The sequence below is a fragment of the Amblyomma americanum genome, chromosome 4 (assembly GCF_052857255.1).
Source record: "Amblyomma americanum isolate KBUSLIRL-KWMA chromosome 4, ASM5285725v1, whole genome shotgun sequence".
Lineage (NCBI taxonomy): Eukaryota > Metazoa > Arthropoda > Arachnida > Ixodida > Ixodidae > Amblyomma > Amblyomma americanum.
The window spans coordinates 107,418,138-107,435,774 of record NC_135500.1 but is presented as its reverse complement, the minus strand read 5'-3'; the positions used below and the strand labels follow the sequence as shown (position 1 = coordinate 107,435,774).

General features: G+C 48.6%; 1 protein-coding gene across 32 annotated transcripts in view; it reads left to right on the top strand.

Moving 5' to 3' along the window:
- Positions 1-17,637, top strand: part of LOC144128195 (uncharacterized) — a 528,676-nt gene that overhangs the window by 341,392 nt on the left and 169,647 nt on the right. The gene's annotated exons all lie outside the window — the stretch shown is intronic.

Sequence of the window (17,637 nt, the reverse complement as noted above, 5' to 3'; positions counted from 1 at the left end):
GGCTCTTTAGGCATGCCACTGTGTAGAGGTTTGCTGGCGGCGGACGCTTCTCGCCCTTTCTTATCTACGGAGGCACCCCGCAGTCATGCCGCAGTCGGCTTTGAATGCGCAGTCGTTTGAACCTGCGCTTCCCTGGCTCCGTCACTGCCCATGTATTCTGTTCCCAACCATGCGTACATCCTAAACCTTAAGCTGGTGCGTGGTGTCACCACATTGGCGTCGTCGATGAACCATTCAGGGTGGTGGGGCGGAGGTGGGGTTAATGAACTATAGGAGGCGAAATATTCATTGCGTACCAGGTGCAACTGCCGGATGCCCATACAAAAAATTTTTTAGACAGTCTGTAGACTGTCCGTACACTACTTTTTTTCTATAGAGTCTATAACCTTTGCAAAGACATCCTCTAGACTAATCTGCAAATCCTATAGGCAATCTGTATATTTATGGTCATACACTTTTAGTAGACTTTTTCTACAGGCTATGAAATGACAAAATGCAATACCTATAGGAAGGCAATAGAGTCTGTATGAAGTCTGTAGACGGTCTGTGTACCATTTTCATTAGGGTGATTCGGGCAGTGCACCACAATGTTTACTATGGTTTCTAGCTAGGTGCACAGAGACAGAGTTAAGCTGCCTGTACAGCGTGAGCTGTTTTCTTATCGCGCTTTTTTGTATTTGTTCTTTCTGCAATCCTGATTGAATTCGCTTTCTTCCGACAATTTTAGTCTCTTGCTCGTTCTTGGATCTTCATGCAATTTTTTTCTTCGGTATGCTTACGAGTACAAAAAAAAGAGTAAAAACTAGAGCGCACATTTGCGAGCGCACTTGTAGTGTTCCACTTGAATTGCGGTTCTCAAAGACTCTATCTAATTATGATTGCTCCCTCTAGTGGAATGTATATGTTCGTGTGGCATCGAAGCTTTGGCTCGCTTGTTTATTTGAAGCCGCACTGAAATTCTGTTTTTTCCTTATTCTTCTTGCACCTGGCATAGACGCGACGCGTGAGTAATCCTTACCTCTGTTCGCTTCCGCGGCTATTTCGTCGCGGCCGTTATCGCACGACCGTCCAATGTGCCTCTTTTTGAGGAGCTCCAACGGCCATGTTTGGTTGCATTTTGACGTTGCCACATTCGTTGCCCCTTTGGTGCAGACTCAAGGCTATCGTTGAAGTGGTGTGGGTCGCGGACGCTATGCGTGTTGAGCACTACGCCGTGTGGGCGAACATTGGCGCCATCTTCCTTACTGTCACGTCGTCATGAGCCGCGAATGCCATCAGTTTCGCCATTTGAACTTCATAAATGCCGAGGGAAACCGTGCGAGATAGATACGTTCGGTGCGTAGTACTGGGATGCTGCGCAACTCAGCCTGGCGCGATTAGCTTTATCTAATCGAGGTCGGACGTCCTGGTCAAGGACCGCGAGAGGGGAGATGTGCGCGGCCTTGTGCGTCCATAGCGTGCGTTGTAAGTTGAGCGAACGTGACAGGGCGCGGCTACAAGCCTCGGGTTGGGACGCTTGTCAGCATGTGACGGAGTCGGTGCAGTGCGAACAAATGAGTGAAAAGTGGACGGAAAGCGTCGTTGGGACTTGCAGGACTTTCATAGGCTGCTGCAAAGTTTAGCTTTGAAACGTCTATGCATGAATGAAGTCTATGGTTAGGAGACGTTGGTAATTATTAGTGTAACTGAAAACAGCGCAGAGAGAGGCAAGACACGAAAGAGGTAGCATTGGCGCTGACTAGCAACTGAATCTCGATTCAAAGAGACGTTGCGTAAACAAGTTTCCCGCGCCAAATCGAAACAAGATGAGGATGAGGCAATCTTGATGGCAGAGGGAAGCCAGGGCAAAGAGCGCCAAGGCAAATACCCAGTTTTTCCAAGCATTTCATCCCTGAGAAGCCGAGCATCAGGTCAGGGGAAAAGCTCGTAGCTTTGAAAAGCCGGTGAGTGCCCGGCGGCTCTCGGGATCGAACCCCGGTCCTCTCGCATACGAGGCGGACGCTCAAACCACTACAGGCCACCTCTGCTCATCAGTCGTCGCACAACTATGAGTAATGCATCTCGCGAAATGCTTTGCACTGGATTTCACGAGATGCGCTGCGCGAGTTTTTGTATAAAAAAAAAAACGAACCACTCATGCGATCGCATCCTTACATTCATGCTGGCAGGTACATATGGCATGTGTGCGCACTGCAAGAAAACGAGCTACGTTCAGTTAAGTCGATTGTCGCTGAGCTGGAAAATGCGCCGTCATCTGGAACGTCTTTGAATTGGGTCGCGCACACCTTTCGCGCGAATATCTGCTGCGCGAAGAGCTTCCGACGTGTCATGAACGGGTGGAGGCCTTACCTCTGCGTAACGTTTCCGTGTAGGCGTGAAGGGTGAGCGAATACAGCCTCTTTTTTTTCCCTTATATATTGCGAGAATAACACGCCACCGCTAACCGCGCTATTCTGCTCTGAGAGTAGCCGACAGTTTCTGTTACCGATGTGCGAAGGAGCTCGAAGAGCTTCATAAGCTTCATCTGAGCTTTAAACTCAATGTGTCACGCGCACACGGGTCAACAACACTCAACTTATCGTATTACTTTTAGCCAATTCACGTGCTCGTTCTTAGCGTCCATCCATTTTCACACTTCAGGCTCGGCACAAGCTACTATAGCCTGCCTTTACACGTAAAAGCCTAACACATATTTTACGCGCCGTACAGGTTATGGGCGAAAATAAAATAAACACAAAGGCGATCAATACGATAGAGACACAAAGCACATGAATTTTACCACTTCTCCCTTTCCGCTGCGCATTTCGTCGGATGAGAAGGAGCGAAAAAGTTCGAGGGGGTTAAAAATATTTCGGTTGGCACGCTACCGTCTGGTGCGCAGCAAGGCGTTATTGGCTAAAGCGGCGTCCGCAACGTCTTTGGGAGCTATAGCCGCAGATAAAAGCGAGGGATCCCCACCTCCCCCTCCCCCGTCGCCATTGCGTGCCACTGCTCAAAGAGGCAGTGAACTTTTTATCGTTCTTGGCTCTCAGCTTTTGCGATCCGTGCGTACTACACTCGAGCGGCCGTGATGCCACGGACCACTGCATTATAATCCAGCGGATAGTCAACAAAAATAAAGAAAACTCCTAACTTTACTTGGAGAAATGGAATTCGGGCTTTTCAGCCTGGAGTATGAAAGTGTTTTTTTTTTTCGTTGTTTTTTCATCTCTCTTAGATCCTTCGGAACAATTTTTGCAGCCGTTTTCGTTAAAGCTAGGTAACAGCCAAATTGCAGGGTCGCGTGAGCGGGCGCCGAAACTTCTCCAGTTTCGAAATGCACTCTGTAAATCCGGCTTCGTCGACGGCACCGGTGCCGCGCGCAACGCGGAAAGAAACGTTAGCGACAGCGCGCAAACGACAAAATACATTTGTGGAGTGTCGCAAGAGCGCAGAATCCGCTTTACACCGCGTTCTGCTTTCGGCGGTCCTCTAATGTGCTGTACTCGCCGTTATGTGCCCGAAGCCCTGTATGCGTTTTTTCTTTCTTTTTTTGCCCAGAGACCCTATGTATACGCTCTTCATGATTTTTTGTTCATTTCAGAGCCTGCACTTTCCTCCTTATTTTTGTTTTAATTTTGTCGCTTTCGCAAGCTAGCAGTTTTCCAGGCAACTTTTTTTATGCAAACAAAAATTCGCCTTGCAAAATTTGGTTAATGTCTTCCCTACCTTTTTGTTAGCCGTTTAATTTTTGCTCCAGCATTTTCTGGCGACTGAATAAAGTGCAAATGGGTGGTATCGGGGGGAAAAAAAATTAACGATTGCAGAGATGTTCGCGCACGGTAATATATGTTTCGTTGTAGTCCACCTCGCGTTAATGGGCGCCCCAGACCGAAGTTTTCATTCGTATTAAACGCAGCTGTTTGACATTTTGTTTTCTGAACTCTTCGCACTGACATACGCTTTTCGATAATCGCCGAGTTCTTGAAAAAGAAGAAAGCTTTAACAGCCAACCACCCGCTGCTTAGTTTTTCACTGCGGAAGTGCTTTGGCGCCTAAGAACATCACAGGCATCATACGCGCAATGGGAGGTAGCCACGACTAACAATGGTCTCTCCGACCAACGTCAGACCATCCGACTGTTTCACACATCAGCGCAAACCACTGGAGTCCTCAACTGAGTCCGCCCACCTGACTCGTTCACCATTTAAAAAGCCTGTAAAGTTTTCTCTCTATCTCTCTCTGCCAGCACGTTAATCTTTCATGCCGCAGTTGTCACACCCTTTCTATTTCGCACTCCGGAGGTTTATTAAACGCGCCGGTTTCGCCACAGGAACGAGCGAACAGCACGCGGCTCAGTCGGCAGCATCCAAAGTATAGCTGTTGGCTCAGTCTGCAGCGTCCAAAGTATAGCTGTTGGCTGTCGAGGTTGAGCAACCGCTGGCCCACGTCATTACCGGCGAGAGAGATGAGGACTACGAAGGATAAATTGAACGAAATATTAAACCCCAATTCCAACCCGCGCTACCTGTTAACGCGCAATATACATGTTTTCATCCCGCGCTACGCGTTCGGAGGCGAGCTCGAGCTCGATGGCGTCTGCTTCCGGAAGCGCGTATGGAAGCCGCTGACGCCGAATCATATTTCCTACTCTGTTCCGCTTTTCGCCAATTCTGCTAATCTCCTTTGGAGAGATCGTGTTACTCCGTATACCATGCACGTGCGCGAAGAGGTGCCTCGTTAAAAGGCGGGTCGAGCAAATAACTCCGGATGTCTTTGCTCTCGCTGTGAATATCTTTTCTTCTTTTTTTTAGTTATAACGCCGTCACCGCCGCTTGCGAAACGAAATACGGTGAAAAGTACACGTCGATAGGGGGCGCAGTTTACGCGCATGCCACATACTGGACGCGGCGCGACTCCAAAGCGTGTGATCCCACGGATCTCATTGTGCAGTGTGACACGTGTGAAGGCGGCTGTTGGGAAGTGAAATGAAAAAGCAGAAATTGCAGTGGAATGTGCAACGCGGGAATTTTAATCTGCCCAGGCCTTCGCCCGCATTTCACCGAATGGACTGCTGCAGTCAGGACGCTCCGCGCAATGAACGGAACGAAGCGAGACTGCATGGCGAGGCGACTGCACTCTTATAGAAAGGGCGCATTTAAACGAGTGGTAAAGCTCTTCAGGGGTATGTCAGTGTTTAGGAGGAACAAGATTTTGCCACAAACGTAAGCCCGGTTTGGGGGCAGGGCGTTGCAAACGGAGCCGAACTCAAGGGAAATATATCTCTATAAAGCCGGCATGTTGAATGAGTCTGTCTCCCTTCTTTTTTTAGAGCTGGAGTTTACCACGTTCTGATGCCAGCAGCGTATAGCTCATAGAAACGCAAATTTCGTTAATCTGTTCTGGCGAGCTCTACAACATTTGCGCCCCGATATGACAAAGGGCTCAATTACATATTTGCATATTTATCTATTTTGATGTGATGAATTCCCCTTTCGAAATCAGGTTTTTTTGTGCGTATCGTTTCATCTATAAGCGTTCGAGCAATCGGTTAGAGTAGACAGGCGCGACAGCAAGCAAGAGGCAGCCACGTACATTTAAGGTTGCTCAGATCTGTAAACGATTTCCTTGTGCCTGACGATCGTTCCCTTTCGAAACTCTTGTCGCGGATGCAGTCAGATAGTTTTGACTGTGACGCCTTTCTCGCGTTGACGCACGAGCTTGCGAGTGAAGATAGCTGTATAGACGTCACGACACTTTATGTATAGGCTCGGATTCGAAGTATGCCATTTGCATAAGAGGTATGCCAGCATCGCAGCGCAAAACACGGCCCCCAGTACAACAGCAGTGTTCATTCGAAGCTTGCAACAAGGAATACTGCTGAGAAGGTTTCCGAACAGCCTGGAAAAAAATTGAAGGACGGTTAAGCTTCGCCTTTAAGAGTGGAACGCGGCAGCGTGTTGCACCGCTGCCAGGGAGTCCACGGAATGCCATCGCCTTGCCCGTTGGGCAAATCGCTCGGAATCTCTAGGAGGCCTCTGAAAACAACACAGACGCTGCTCCACGCTAGCACTCGCAGACAGCTGCGCTTCTATCACGCCTGTTTAAAAATAAACGACTCTATTTTGACTCAGAAATGTCGCCTTCACTAGCGCCATCTGCCGTACATGGCGAAGGGGGTTGCAGTGGTTGCCACACGATGGCGCTACGACTGCACGCCAAGCCGCAAAAGTAGTGGAAAGATGAGCGGAGGGAGTTGACGATTCAAGGGCGAGAGCACAAAAAGTCCAGATCGTGGTGTGCGCAGTGGCGGAGGTGCAAGGACGGAACGGAGAGGTTGCCAAGGGCGTTGTGGCTGTTAATCGAGAGATAAAGAAGCTAAGCCAGTAGAAAAGCTTTGAAGTCGCAGACATAAAGAGGGAAGTGCATAGCGCAGGCTTTGGCAGAGGCTTCATACGAGATGGCACCGATTTTAATGGAAGGCTCGTAGCCGAGATCGGCTGGCGCCTGGCAGGCCGGGCAGTAGCTTTTTAGGGGGTCCACTGCGGCTCAGGGCGTAGGGTTAGGCAGAAGCAAAGTAGAGAAACGGCGGCTGACGCCAACAAAATGGACACTAGGAGGCCGAGGAAGAAAACTACAAAAAAGAAATTTAACACCATGATCAGATACATAAACATGCAAGGCGGTAGAAAGAGAGCGAAGTGGTTAGAAATAGAACGCCAGTTAAAGGACGAAGAAGTGCGGGGTTCGATCCCCCGTGCCGCAATATACCCACCGGCGATACAATGGGTACAAGCTTCCTCAGGCCTGGTGCTCGGCTTATTCAGACTGAAATGCATGGGAAATGAGTATCTGATCCCACCTTGAGTCGACGCCAATACCTTGCATCATGGCGCTCTTTGGCCGCAGATGCCTTTACGCCATAAACATTCATCGTCATCATGGAATCACCTGCCTCCCTCCATTGCCTGCATTGAAGATCCGCTGTCATTCAAAGACGCGATGGCAAATTTTCTGTCTGCATAGCTCGACCTTTTTTTTTCCCCCTTTCTTGATGTTCCACCTTGAACATTCTTTCAAAGCCCCGCACTGTGTTTGGTGCACGCGTGTGCTTTGTTATCCCCTTTCTCTCTTTGTATCTTCAGATTTTGTTCTCGTTCAACCCTTGTACGCACCCCCTCTTGTAACGCCTCATGGGCCTTGATGGTAAATAAATGGAGAAAAAAAAGGAAACACAAAAAAGCTGGAGAAAAGCCATAATAATGTTGACCATATTTTTTTTTTTAATCACGGTTACCAACTATAGCCTACTACGTATAGCCGCGTGAATTCGACCTCCTGTAGTTTTTTCAACCGCGCCAAACACTGGGTGCAGAAAAGTTCATTTGCTTCTTTTTCTGCAGTCAGCGTCGTAAACCCGTGCGCTACACCGCCACCCGGGCCTCCTGTACCCTGTGGGCGTCCTCGGGCTAAGCAGTGCGGCGTCTGCAGGAGTACCTGAATCCTCTTTTGTGTATTGATGTTTCAAACACGTTTGGTTGTCTAGCGCGTGGAGCGTGAAATGCCCACGTTGGCTCTCCTTCTCCTACCTGTGGCATTTTCAATATCGCTCAAACAAAATAGTTTTTTTAGGCGCTCAAGTACACGCGCGGCCCTCTTTCGAAGGATATTCGGCTGCCGCCTCTCGAGTGCTCCGTGGACCGAGCTTGGTTTCCGAATTGGAGTCAGACGCACGGGGCCCTCTCCAGCCTCCGAAGCTCTTTCGCGACTCCGCGCAGAGGAGGGATTCAGGTTAGGGTTTGTTCTCATACCATCCACATGGTGGCATATATGGCTGGAAAGAAGTGACGTCATCAGACCGAAGCATTCGCTTTGTCTAGGGGAAGTGACGTCATCAGAAGTAACATTCCCATTCGCTGCCGGGAAGTGACGCCACTTCCGGTAAAGGCATCAGCATGTGCTCGTACTGTCGGAATTAGGTGGCCCTGTTAATTTGTATTGTTTTTCGGTTTACGAGCAGCTGTGCAACCTCCGAGAGTTGTCGACAACTACAGCCCGCTCCCTCTTTTGAGCTCTGCACTCGGCGCACGTTCCCGAAATCTGGTCGGACTATTGTGCGCGTGCAAGGTTTTTACCTTTGTGGTCAGGTCTCGCAATATAGCCGTCGGCGGAAATTTTTGTCACCGATAGGCCATGTCGAAGAAGTGTGGAGGTGTTTTCGGCAAGTACTCCAGCTGCCCAGTGTGTGGCGTCACGGTTGATATCATGGTTGTCACGTACAAGTTGCCTCCCAAAAGTTCGGGGATATCGATCGTAAAAATAAATCACCTTAACAACTATACTTCGCACTGTATCCTTCGGAGTAGTCACCTTGGACGTGTGTACGTTGTTTCCAGCATTCCTCCCACGATTCCGCCGTGCATCCCTGGAAGTCGCCATGTGTGAGCGCGTTAAGGTGCTCCAGCGATTCAGACTATATCTCTTCATTTGTGCTTAACCGACGCACGTTTGGCCTCAGTATCGTTTTCAGCAACAAGAAAAGGTCACAGGAGGCAAGGCCAGGTGAACGGGACATGTGTGCGGACGCACTGCGGTGTTTTTGGAAGTCCGGCCCTTGCAAAAATTTCTTTAGATAGTCTACAGGCCGTCCATAAACTTCTGTCTATAAAATATATAGACTCTCTATAGACAAACCCTTGAGAGCAGTCTATAGGCAATACAAATTCTATAGAAAGTCTATTGACAATGTATTTATTTATGACTATACACTTTTAGTTGACTTTTGTCTATAAACTATGAATAGACAAAAATTAATATTGATAGGAAGGCAATACAGTCTATAAGAAGTCTATAGACTTTCTATAGACCATCTTTGTAAGGGGGGAACTGTCGAACAGAGAGTGAAGTGTCAACGAGCGCTTTGTGATTGTGGAGCAGCTGCAGTTCTTCCATTTTTCAGGACGCTCGTCCAGAAACTATGCCGAAACAGTCCCGTATGACTGTCGTATATACAATACCATAGGCATCGTGGATAGTCCGCCTCCAATCTGCAAGAATAGTCTCGCGAACTTCTGTTATTGTTTTAGGACTTATCTTCGTTGGCTGTGTCCGGAACGTTCAGCGCCCTCCACATATGTTCGGCCATCTCTGAAGCGTTTTTACATAAAAGCTTTTTACTTCGGATCATGCAATTAGCACCGAAAGCCTTCTGCAGCATGCGATGGGTTTCTGCAGCAGTTTTGTTAAATCTCAAACAGAATGTGATCGAGAACCTTTGCGCCTTAAAGTCCGTCGTTTCGGATGAAAAGAAATGCGCCGATTCACTGCAACATGCCGTGTAATACTTCATTGATAACGATTAGCACGTCATTTTTATACTCCAGATGCATATAACTTCGTTTTCAGCTGCCTGAGACTATTCCCTCTTTGGTTCTGTTGATGCGCAGCTTTCTTCATGTATGCCTGATATATTCTTTTGCTTTTGTATGACTTTTTGTGCATTTCCCCTATTTTTGTTACATGACGCATAGTTGTGTTTAGCTGTTATCTCTTTTTTTTTTGAATTCCGATATTGTATCTGAACTCACCTGTTTTTTTTGTGTTTTTGTGTACTTTACTGTTTTTCTGATTTCTAACCTAATTTGCACAAACTTCTGTATTTGACCACCCTTACACAATGCCTCTCCGGAGACCTGTAAGGTGTCTGTAAATAAATAAATAAAACAAAGCAGTTGGTCCCCTCGGCTGCACGGTTGTACGGCTGTCGTCACGCTTATACATGCATAACGGTAGACTGCTCGCCATATCTACCATGCAGCTAAGAGGCGTAGAGCAACTAGTTCGCGCGAACTGTTTGATTTCTCCTAACTTTTGGCTAGCACCTCGTATATTAATTGGGATGTATGTACAGGTCCATGTATAAGTGAAGAGGCACGCTGTCTTCTAAGCGCAATAACGCATGTCCTGGCCCAAAAATCAAGAAACACTGTGTGACCGTGAGAAACACAGTAAGCGATAACTACACCAGCCTGCTCATGCCATGCCTCCTGACTTCGAAACGCGTAAGCGTGGCCAAAAGCTAGGATGTGGTGCGCTCCGATTAGTCTCGTCCCCGCCTGTACACTGCTCATATTGCCTTGTAAGCAGGCTCTAATGTTTGATTGAGTTCGATCGGCTAAATTGGGTGAACGAATTGAGATGCTGATGATACGGGCGGCTTGTTGCGTCAAGCCACCGTGTTTATGGCGTCGCAGTTGCGAACAAGACGTTTGTAACTTGTCTAGATGCAGACACAGCATAGGCTTGGTATAATTATGCACTCAGCAGGCGGGAGGAAAGACCTTCACTTCACAAAACACGCGAGCTTCTTGCCTACTGTCTGCGCAGCTTCGAGGGTTCACTGTGTCACAGTTTTGCGAACAATGCGGTAGCGCCGATGTGCAGCCCGAAATAGGCTATGTCGCATTTGTTTGCTGCCTGTGTATAGCTGAGAGAGCCAGAGCACCGCCGTGAACTTTATACCTTCCGAGTTTCTCGAGATGTCGCTACACTGCTTATGCAATGCGCAGCGCCCGAAAGTTGATCGGAGGACATTGTCCACCTCGTCTGGGCGACCGTCATCATAATCAACAGCAGCCCAGTTACATTGGCAAAAAACCTCTACCACTCAACGCCAGTTTTCCCTGTTTTGCGCCAGCTGCAAAGCCGTATGGCTTACAAGCCGTCTGATCTCATCTGCGCATCTGACTTTGCCGCCCACTGCATGTTACGACCAGGTTCCCTTATAACCTAGTATGTTAACATCGGTTATCTGTTCTCCGTGTTGCATGCCCTGCACATGCCGTCCACATGCCATGCAAGTATACCCTCCACATGACCTCTGCATGCTGCGCGGTGCTCTCCACATAATCATTATCATGCAGTGCGCATGCATGTTTCCTCATTTTGATTTTAGCTAGGATATCCTTAACTCGCGTCTTTTTTTTCTTTTTACTCTTTTTACTGCCGGCGTAGTCCCTGCCATCTGCAGTTGTAACGGCATGGCCAGCGAGTGGTCACCATAATGCTAAACAAACAACTAGGGTGCTGGAGACGGAACACAATCTGGAGCAGTGGCTACGAAGTGATAATTACTCACGAGATAACGACCATATGCATCTGGGTGGATGCAAGGCGCGGACTTATCTCTCACAAGGCACGAAAGGTACAGGGAATGTTGCCAAGGGAACAAAGCAAGCCAAAAAATAGGGGGGGGGGGGGGTGCTACGAGCAAAGAAAACGCACTGTAACGGTCACATGAAGGCTGGAGGGATAAAGAAGGAAGAGAGTCGCCGTAGTGCGTTCCTCCACATTAATTTCAACTACCTGCGGTCCTTCGACGTGCTCTGACATCGCACAGCACAGAGTATTTTGCGTATCGCCTCCATCTAAATGCGGCTGCTGCAAAGCCGTGATTCGAGCACGCGACCTCGCTATTAGCAGACGAACACCAAAGCCGCTGAGCCACCAGGACGTGTCAAGAAAAAAAAATAAAGATCTGCGGTGCCGCTGACCAGGAACATATCGCTTCGAGCTTCTGCGGCAGAGGCTCGGGGGGTTTGCCCCGCTTCGGCGAGAGGACATCAAAGTGGTCGGGCGGCTTCAGACTTTCCTCATAAGCGGAATGCTTCGGCGCGAGCACGCGCTGGCCGGTACCTCTAAATTTCCCCCGTACCGTTCATTCTTTAGCCACAGGCTTTCCGGAACCGTTTAAGCCTAACAAATAACGTTCTATACTGTACGTAGAGGCAAGTATAAAATTCCAGGCCCATCCTTCGGTGTATTTTATTATGGCGGCTCTCAGCGTGCGCCGACTCCAGTGTGTTCCCGGTTATGGGCCGCGATGTACAGAACACGCCTTCGTCATTTCATCGCGGCCTCATTCTATTTTTTTGCTCTTTTTTTCTCCTTCCTGATGTTCTCAAAATGGCATCCAGGGGCCTCTTCGGAATGCTGCGTCGGCGAGCGCGGGCTGACGGGGATGGGTCGTCGTGAATTACCGGACGCTATAAATTCTGGGGAATATTGCGGTCTGTCTGCTGCTGACTCGCATCGTCCCACGAAGGCCGCGGGGGCATAAGCGGTCATCGCCTGGGTTCGTGTCGACGCTGGAAATGGAAAGTCGCACGTGTTTCGTTCCCCCCCCCCCCCCACTTCTTCCTACCCACCCCGTTTTCCCCATTTTCTTTTCCCTTGTTTCCCTGTTTTTCTCTCCAATACCCTATACAAGCCACCGAGAAATGTTCCCCGACTCGCATTCGTCCGGGTCATGTATCACGTATACGTATACGTCGGCGGTGATTACGAAACAAAGTCCGATGGGCTGCATCTCTCTCGGCTTCGAGATGAATGGGGGAAAGGCGCGATTGGAAATGGAAAGCTGGGGCACTGCCTCGGCGCTTGTCGTCCGTGAGAGGTCGGCGTGTATAGATAGGGACGCCACGGTTGCGTCGGGCGGATCCGTTCGCATCAGCGACTGTGCGCGCGTGACGGGTGAAACAAAAATTAATCGGCGACTCCGTCCCCAATATTCTGCCTCGGGGGGTTCTTTGTTTTATCGGAACGGTTCCCTATGCATCATGAGCCTAGGGTTGAAACGACGTTGCGGCAACGTCGTGTTGCGGCAACGATATTGAAACTGTTGTTGAACTCGCGCTGAGCAAACAGGATTCAATATTGCTCTCCACACAGTTCCCATCTATTGGTAAGCATTATTAAGTTACCTGTTAACCGCCGATGAGAAGCGAAAATTGTTAATTTTAATTAAAACTGTTGAGCTTGTAAACAAAATACAAATGGCGCAGTTTCTCAATTCCGAACGTCGTCTTCCTGTCAGAAGTGTATAGGCACGCAAAACCGAAGAAAAAACTGCCGCTGCTACTGCTGCTGGTGATAGCGATGTATAATTGGTTTTTGAGGAAAGGAAATGACGCAGTAATTGTCTCGCATATGTCGGTGGACACCGGAACCGCGCCGTAAGGGCAGGGGCAGAGTCACTAAATAAAGACTTAGAGTACCGTCACTGCAGCACGGCGGTAAGCAGGGGCGGCCATTTTGTTGTTTATCATTGTTGCCAGATTGCCGCTTCGGCGACCTCGCCGCTAACTTTGGCCCGGCCATTTTGTAAACAGCGCTGTTAGCCACCCTGCGCTGCGGCGGGGATCGTAGCCGTACGGCGTGGAGCCGCTCAGAGGCAAACGGTACAGCTGTTGCCTTCAGTTTATGCTTTCGTCGTGCGGAGCTGAAATGCTGCCAGGCGCGGAATCCCTGGTCACTGAGTCGGTCACCGGCAGCACTCGCAGCGTCGCAGCACTAGGACTACCACAGTTGCCCGACTGAAAACGCATAAGCCACAAAATGGCAGCCCCCATGAACCGTCGCAGTGTAAACAAATATCACGTGATGCAAACTGACCAATGATCGTGGCGGCGGCACAGAACAATAGGAGAAAAGAGTGCCGGTACTCTAAGTCTTTATTTAGTGACTCTAGGCAGGGGTAAAGGAGGGAGTGAAAGAAGGAAGGAAGAAAGAGGTGCCGTAGTGGAGGGCTCCGGAATAATCTCGACCACCTGGGGATGTTTAACGTGCACTGACATCGCACAGCACACGGGTGCCTTTTGCGTTTCGCCTCCATCGAAACGCGGCCGCCGCGGTCGGGTTCGAACCCGGGAACTCCTGCTCAGTAGACGAGTGTCTTAACCACTGAGCCACCGGTGCGGTTCTGGTAGCGAGTCCTCGTCAGCGCGGGGTTGCGTTCAGGTGCGCAGTGCTTGTAACAGGCGCTGCTGCCGGGAACGTTGCGAAAGTCACGTGATTCCAGTGCTCAGTTCACTGAACACGGCTGTAAACGTTTCACTGCACGGTGCGCGCATCGGGTTTGTAAAGACGCGGTGTCTTGAATAGAACTGGAGTATACGAGGATGCTTTAGCACTCAGCTTTGGTGTCTATAGTGAAAGTGGCGATTTTTTAGGCCTCTGTTCGTTCATTTCGAACTATAATCTCCTTAACCTCGTTTCTTTTTCTGCTTAAACCGAAACATGTGGATAAAAGCGCGCCAAATCCAGTTTTCGAAATTCGGTTTTAACCGAAGAGGTCAGTATTCTTGGCATGGTAAGGCATAGCTAGCTGCCTGTCGAATGCGAATTACACCCAGTAAAAGCTGAAAATTAACTTACTAGGGAAGCCAGGGACATGGTGCGACGATGGTATTGTTGGATAAGCAGCGCAGTTCTGCTATTTGAAGCATTGCTTCGCTGACTTACACACCTATGCAAGCTGGGAGGCATCACTTTCACGCCGCCTTCCAGTTAAGCATTATTTGTTCACTATCATGACCTGCTTAGAGCAGCAAGTCTATTCCTGACACGCAACCGCACACGGGCGTCACGAGCTTTCTGGCTACCGCGACGATTGGGCGGGAGTTCCATCGTTGCACTCAACGCGCTCAACCCAACCACCTGGCTCTTAGAAGTAAACTTGCGTTTTTGTTTGCCTCCTATCTCATTTACTGTCAACTTAGAGATGTAAAAATATTGCCGTTCTCAGCTCTCTCGCCAATCTCGCAAAACGCTCAGCCCCTTCCACAACTCGAGCTCCCGAGACTCGGTCTGTCCATCACCTGCGTACTAATTATGGCCAGCAAGTGTTATGCCACCGGCTGCCCAGTTTACTGAATGACCTTTCCAGATGTAATATCGATGTGCTTACTTGTTCCGCTAAAGACCTGTATGAAGTGCTTTTGCTCTCTTGACTGTGTACCTTTGCACTTGTACTTTTTTTCCTTTCCTTTCTGCCTTTTTTTCATGCATTTCTGCATGTTTTTAAGTGTTATATGAATTTTTCCTTTGGTCTTTCCTCTTTTTCGTTTTTGTTTAACAAGTTTCCCTCCTGTCCTGCTGCTGCCATTGTAAACGGAACTTTGGGCCAGACAAGCTGGCTTTATTTGCAGCCTTTTCCCCTTGTTTTCTACCACATTTAATTGGCTTTTGACTCTGCAGAATTGCTACATTAAGTCACCGAAAAAAAGTCAGTATTTTTTTCGCCGACAATAATATTCACGAAAAAAAAAACGAAACCTGCGTTCTGTAATAAAAATCCAAAAAAAGTCCACCGAATTTTCAAGAAACGGAAAGATCTAACCCCTAGTCATAATGCATGGTGGCCGGCTGCACACTTGCAGAGCTGGGGTATAAATTTACCTTTGACTCTCGCCCAAAGCTCACTGCATCCCCAGGCGTGGCGCCACTTCGACACCTGCTCTATGATATCCGTGCCGTGGCCCAGTCCTGCCAGGGGTGGCGCTTAACCGTTCCTTTCATGAGTAAAGTCACAGTGAGGCGTGGTTAAGCTGAACTTCGCGGCATCTTTGATGGTCTACCAATAATTTTTTATGTGTCTGTGCTTACCTATACCGGATAAAAATTACCAGCGCTGTGGCAGCAGTCCCTAGGAGAACGCGATCCAGCCAATGGCGTCGCCCGATTGCCATGACATCGCTGGTGGTCGACCTCGAAGAGGGCTGACAGGTGCAAGGGGATTAACCGTGCGTTAACCGCATTAACCACGACGTCATGACAAGCGGCCGACCTCATTGGCTGGAGAGCTTCCCGCGATGGGCGCTTCCCTTACAAGAATTTCTTTAGAGAGTCTATATACTGTCCACAGACTTCTGTCTATAAAGTCTGTTGACTGTCTGTAGACAAACCCTAGAGGACAATGTATAGGCAAATCAAATCGTATAGCCAGTCTACAGACAAACTATAGATTTATGGCCATACACTTTTAGTAGGCATTTGTCTATCGACAGTGTATAGACTATTAATAGACAAAAATAAATATCTATAGGAAGACAACAGTCAATAAGAAGTCTATAGACTGTCTATAGACCATTTTTACATGGATTGACCCTGCGTTCTTGAGCAGTACCGACTATATTTCCTGAGGTATGTACAAGTTGCGTCAAGGTTAAAATAAACCATGGTTGTGATAACGAAATACGTTGACGCACTACCGGTTTCGCAGTCGCTTCGTGTCCATGTCCCAGGGCAGCTAAGCGCTCGCCATACGTTTGCGCGCCACCATGCTATACGCTTCCAAATTTCAAATCGCCTGGACTCCATCGCCTTCATAACGTACTACATAGGAGGACAATGTTTCGTCTGCTCTTCATGCCGTTCGGCTTCTCTCCGCTTCCTGTAGATCCTGCTACAATCAGTGAACGCAGACGTTGCAGTGGTATTTGTATATTGTACGCCGTATTTCAAGCCCGTGGGAATCCGTTTCTTTAAGCAAATATAGTCTTCGCAAAGTATAGAGCGAATGGCTTTGCCAGACGGTGATCCGTATTATCGGACGTAACCACCCGCATCGAATGAGCCGTGCAAGGTATGTATTGTTCCCTGTGAAACTTCGCCAAACGAAAAATAATGATTATTAATTATGAGTCGGCGGAGCGCAATACGGGTGGTTCGAATTACCGACCCGTTGCAGCGGAAGTACGCAGAATTACGCTTGAACTCCATTTTAGCCGCCTGTGCTCGTGATGGCACACCCGCAGGACACGTTCGTTGAATAGTTAAAGAGAACGGTCATTGGTTCAGCGATCCTTTGTCACACTCTCTCTCGGCTGTTGCTAGCAGACGACGAGGCGTCTGCGAAAGTAGAAATACGATGAAGCAACGTCTGCCATCCGCCCAAGTCCTACCATAATCACAGACAAGCGGATGAATTTCTTTTCCCTGCTGATGGGCCCTCGATTTGCTAAGGTCGCTTGGAACGTGCAGTTAGTTCCTTTTAATGCAAGACCAGTTTAATAAAAGACCTGTATTCTGATCAAGCAATTTGCTGCTGTCCCTGCTTGCTGTAATGTTACTTCCGGCGCCATTACAATCCCAACTACTTAGCTAACAAACTGTTTTGTAGCGATAGCTACATTACGGTAGCATTTCGAGCCTTCCGCGTGGCGGCGCCACCACCCCGTGGCTGCGCCGCCACGCTGTCACATGGTTGGTCACGTGGTGTGGCTGCCGGCGGTTCGGCGCCGTGGCTGATCGCGTGGTTCGTCACCTGGTTGGTCACGTGACCAGCCACGTGGTGCGGACAACACCCTCTCAATGCTAAGGCCTCTCCACCGGCCGCGTGACGTCACGCCAAGGGACCGTGCAGGCCCCGCGCTCCGCGATTTCAGCGCGCCGCGCCCGTCTGCACTATTCGGGTACTGCCGTACGTAGCTGCCTTATAAGTGATTCCTTCATTTTCATTTTTGTCGTTGCTGCAGAAAAGAAATTCGCTAGTTTGTGCGCGCCTTAGGCTATCATTTTATCTGCTTTATATATTTTTTTTATTGCAGAACACCTTATTGTCAAGAAAGTTCGAGCTGCTAATACAGTTTTTTATAATAAACAATTTAGCATACGGCCGCCAATTTCGCATTATTGGTCATTATAATAAAAAATTGATTAGTTAATTTCAATTAATCATCTAATTATTAGGTTCTATCACGTACATGATGTCTGCCGTGCGGTAAAATCCATCCGCACAGACCGCACATGCGTATATCTAGTTGTTAAAGTAGAAGTTCGTGAACATTGAAAAAAAAAACACCGTCTACTGCGCATTGT